General features: G+C 40.5%; 1 long non-coding RNA gene across 1 annotated transcript in view; it reads right to left on the bottom strand.

Annotated features, from left to right (window-relative positions):
• Window positions 1-5,250, bottom strand: part of LOC107184798 — an 18,474-nt gene that overhangs the window by 7,382 nt on the left and 5,842 nt on the right. Inside the window, exon 2 of the long non-coding RNA XR_001515710.1 lies at window positions 3,480-3,482. This is a non-coding gene — a long non-coding RNA (uncharacterized LOC107184798). The remainder of the gene's footprint in view (window positions 1-3,479; window positions 3,483-5,250) is intronic.

Below are 5,250 nucleotides of genomic sequence, written 5' to 3'. Positions count from 1 at the left end.
TTAGAAGACAGAACTTAGAAGACAGAACCTACACAGAACCTAGAGACAGAAGAACTTCACTGGAGAGAACATGGCAAAAGATCCTGTACAGAACCTGGCTACAGAACTTGGTTGGAGAACCTAGACAGAACCTGGCTGAGGAACCCGGCTACAGAACCTGGCGACTGAACCTGGCTGGAGAACCTAAACCGAACCTGGCTGGAGAACCTGGCTGGAGAACCTAGCAAGAGAACACGGACACAGAACTTGGCTGGATATTGTGGCTAGAGATCCTGGCAAGGCTGCTGATCAACTGAACACTGTCTCCGTGTCATTCCTTCTTCGCCAACTCCGTCCACATCTTTGGGGACCCCTGGACCTGCTGGGGTTGGACCCCAGCAATTCTTATGACTTCACAGAATTCCATTGCATGAGCAGAATTTACTTAACTACTTATTGCTTCATAGGCATTTAATTTGCATTCAATTTTTCAGTATTATAAATGGCAAATTTTAACAGATTTTGCCCAAATAACTTAGCCTCTATGAATATTAATATTTATTTCAAATATTTTAAAATCAGTTATACCAATTTATAAGTGGAAAAACGTATTAGCAAGGTGGGAGTACTTTTATTTCCTGAGAAGTCCTATTTTTTCCTACTCCATTCATATCTTTAGAGTATTGTAGATAGGTGACTTAAATCCTGTTCCTCTTTTCTGTTTAGCACTTTATATACAGAAGTGCCCCAAGACAAAGTTGTGAACTATACATTTTGGAAGCAGGTACAATGAGTCTTCCCTACATTGGTTTTACTGTTTTTCACCTGATTCCCTTTGCACGTGCCCCTTGTTTTCCCCTGTGTATGCTAGGCCTTCCATGGTGGCTTCTGGCTGGATCCCCTCTTGGAGCAGGTCTTGTTCTCTCATTGCTCTTTTTCTCTGGCCCCTGTTTTAAAAGGGTGTCCCAAAATTCACGCAAGAAGTAATTTTGATAGAAAACACAGGTTTATAATTAAAAATTGTAAATTTTTATTGATTCATAAAGTATACAGTATAGGGTTATGTATGGAATAGCATATCGGGTAAACTGGATTATCATGTCGCGATTCAACAATCACTCGTGGATTTTCTGAACCCCAAATGCGACAATTTTGTTGATTAACCAAGCCATCAAGATGAAAATGAGCCTCATCGAAATTCAGCCACATTTATGCAAAACGGTCATGGAAAATTTCAACAAAGAGTGTGTATGTGCCAGCAAAGCTGTGGAGGCCATTTACCCGATATGCTATTCCATACATAACCCTATACTGTATACTTTATGAATCAAAAAAAATTTACAATTTTTAATTATAAACCTATGTTTTCTATCAAAATTACTTCTTGCGTGAATTTTGGGACACCCTTTATGAGTGAAGATGCTGTCCAATGTTCTACTATTCATTTAGTGCCTTGAGAGGTGATCACTCTGGCTAATCAGATATACTAACTGGTACTATGTTATTAGAGAACAGATAACATTTTATTTTTGTTACTCCTCACCCAAGGATAGTTTTTCCCCATTAATTTTCAGAGTGATTGGAAGGCAGGGAAGGAGGAGAGAGAAATATCAATGTGAGAGAGACACAGAGATTGCTGCCTCCCACACATGCCCTGACTGAGCAGGGGATCAGCCAGGGCGAGAACAGGTAATATCCCGTAGATCTCACTTTGTGTATTAACGAGTTCCTATAGATGACTGCATTTAGCTGAAGTGGTAGCCCAAAAGAAATTCATCAGCCATCTAAGCACTGGCAAGCACTTCCTGAGACAATGTTACTTGTTCTTGTCCTAGCTTATACAATAGTTTATTTCTCTCAGGTGAAAGAGAGTACAGTGACATTGTCTTAGTTCATGGCTTCCATCTTCAAGGTCACCTGGTACTCAAACATGCATGCTTGAATTCCAGCCATTATGTCCACATTCCAGAAAGCAGAAAAGAGGAAGCCTCTTCAGAGAGCTTTCCTAGAATATTCCACTCATATCTCATTGGCCTGATTTAGCCATGTGGCTAGCTGTCCTCTTTAAGGCAGGCATATTGCTGTTCCTCACAAAATGGAGAACCCGTACTAAGGGAGATGGAAGAATAGACAATGGGTAGGGAAGTAGCAGCTTCTCCCAGCCTGACCTATGTCTGACCTGGTGAGATGCTGGAATTTACCTTATCAAAAGTACATCCTAGTTCTCAGAGATTACATATGCATTTATCCTTCCTATCTATGGTGAGCAAAGAGGGATAAAGAAGATAGTTTGGCAAAAGAGATTACACTTCTTAAGACTGTTTAACCTGGGGCAGGTGGTGTATTCTCAGTGGTGAGGTAGATAAATCATTGTCTAAGTGGGCCTTTGCCCAGGTATCCAGAGATTATGGCTGTCCTCTGTTTCCTTATTTAAACCAAGGTTTTACTCATGGATAGGAAATATGTGGCGTAAGTGTTATCTTCTCCTTCTCCTTTCCTCATGGTAGAGTTTTTCCTTATTAAGTTAAAACATGACCTTAGAATCCTTCTCAATACAATGTTCTTAGCAGTTACTTTGGTCCAAAAGATTTGTCATTGGTGTTTAAATCTACTAGCCATTTTTAAATGCTTGTGGGGATTTTCAATCTGATAGTCTCTGGGTACAATTCTTTAATTTATGGGATAAAACTCTTATAGGTGAAAAAGGTATATATTTATAGATATCAGGCTTGGCATTCTTCTGAATTTAGCACTAAATGACTGTAATCACTCACTTTACTGTCCATATTCTCAATCTGTTCTTTTGACTGTTTATTGCACTATGAGTTTCTCGCAGCGGTTCTCAACCTGTGGGTCGCGAACAATGAAAATACATCCTGCATACTGGATATTTACATTACGATTCATAACAGTAGCAAAATTACAGTTATGAAGTAGCAATGAAAATACTTCTATGGTTAGGGGTCACCACAACATGAGGAACTGTATTAAAGGGTCGCAGCATTAGGAAGGTTGAGAACCACTGCTAGACCATATCTTACCCATTTTTGTGTACCCAAGGTGTCTGGCTCAGCACACTTTCAAATGTTTTATCAATAAATAAACATTGGCCCTAACTGGTTTGGCTCAGTGGATAGAGAGAGCGTCGGCCTGCGGACTGAAGGGCCCCAGGTTCGATTCTGGTCAAGGGCATGTACCTTGGTTGCAGGCACATCCCCAGTAGGGGGTGTGCAGGAGGCAGATGCTTGATGTTTCTCTAACATCGATGTTTCTAACTCTCTATCCCTCTTACTTCCTCTCTGTAAAAAAATCAATAAAATATATTAAAAAAATAAACATTGGTCAAGGTCAAGTGTCTATCAAAATAAATACTTTCCCATTATGTAAGCTGGTTACATTGTGAACTGCTTACCACTGAATAGGAAAGGGAGGCCTTATTTGAGGAGGTCATTGGTTGACAAGAGCATTGGTAATACAACAAAGGGTCTTGGTTATTTCACAAACTGCTTTATAAACGTTTGAGTAACTGACATAGCAAACTGCCTACCAGGTAACAAGGAAAGGGCAGATATACTTCGAACAGGTTTTTTTCTTTTTCTTGAGACTAGGCCCTTTCTCATTCTTTTGACCAAAGGTCCAGGTCCTGGGTTAACGTGACTCAGTGTTTTCTGTATTCTAGGAGGTGATTCTGAGAGTTGTGCAAATGTCCAATTCATATTTCATGGATATGTGTATAGCTGAAGACCATACTTATGCTCTACCTAATTTAATTAAGGTGGCCTATACTCACCGATTTGTTTTTATAAGATCTTATAAACATTTAAGTTAATACTTATATCATTTGTTTTAAATATTTTGGCTCCATTAAAAATTTTGTTGAAAAAAAAAAAGCTACTACTGCTAAAAAATGTGAAGAGCATTGATTTAACTAGCTCATCCAAGTCCCACATCCACCTCTTTATAATGACCAAATTCTTAAACCCTGGTAACAAAGAAAGATGAAGGAAAAGAATTATGTCATGATTCTTTCAGCTCAAAGAGCTGGGTTGGCTCTGATTAGATCCAATCCAAGCTGATGGTTTCTAAGAAAGCTAAATGTTTTGAGGAGAGAGCCTTGGGTTGTAAGCAGTCATCTTCCCTTCCCTCTCCAGTCCCAATCCTGGGTTATATCCATCCTATTGAGGTAGTGTCCCTACATTTAGATTTCCAAGTGATACAATGTCAGAGATAGTGTGACTAAATTTCTGCATAATACTTCTCCTCGTTGACCTACTACTTACTCTGGTCAGAAGGGCTGGGGCCCACAGAAATAACAAGGCTCCATTCTCTCTTCTCCAAGTCTAGAACTAGTCCTAAGCGATCACTTGCAACTTCAGTCAGCAAGAGAATAGAAAAGAGGAGAGAAGCAGCATTAGAGTCTCCTTTCCACTCAAAACTTCTGCAGATTTCTTCTCTCATTATTCTAATCTATCCTTGCCCCTGTCCTGTACAGTGATACTTAGAGGTGGGGGCAGGAGGTTCAATTGGATGCAACTGAGAGTAGACCTTAAGGACTTTGTAACCAGAACCCCCTAGATAGGCCATTTCTCAGTAGTCTCACCTTAGACAGATTTAATTATTGGAACTAAAGTGTCTTTATTTGTAAAATGGGAGATAATAGCATAGGCTTAGATGTAAAAAATACTTAGCACCCAGCTGGTGTGGCTCAGTGGTTGAGTGTCGACCTATGAACCAGGAGGTCACCGTTGATTCCTGGTCACAGCACGTGCCTGGGTTGTGGGCTGGATTCCCAGTGTGGGGCGTGCAGAAAGTAGCAGCTCGATCCGCAGTAGAGGGCGTGCAGGAGGCAGCAGATCAATGATTATCTCTCATCATTGATGTTTCTATCTCCCTTCTTCTCTGAAATCAATTAAAAATATATACATAAATACTTGGCACAATGCCTGTCTTTTAGCAGGTATTCTATACAAGACACCTTTCTTGAAGTGTCACTGTGCGTCAAGCACAAGGCATCTCTGCTTGGAGGAGTTTGAAGTGTGTGTGTGAGTGTGTAAGGGTGTGGAGGTTGGCACACAGGTAAATCACTGGTAAGGCTTTAGCACTTATCTTTCCTGCCCAGGCCCACTGGCCAAAAGTCATATATCTGAAAAAGTCCAACAGGTGCATTTCTAAAGGAAATACCGTGGGAATGTCAAAGAGTGGGTGGAGGTGCGGTGGGAACAGAAAAGTTCCTGCAGATCAGAGGGTGTCCCATCTTTTGGCGAGTCTGTG

The sequence above is a fragment of the Myotis davidii genome, unplaced genomic scaffold, assembly GCF_000327345.1.
Source record: "Myotis davidii unplaced genomic scaffold, ASM32734v1 scaffold388, whole genome shotgun sequence".
Taxonomy (NCBI): domain Eukaryota; kingdom Metazoa; phylum Chordata; class Mammalia; order Chiroptera; family Vespertilionidae; genus Myotis; species Myotis davidii.
Note: the sequence above shows the minus strand (reverse complement) of the source record. Positions and strands in the feature narration are given on the sequence as shown.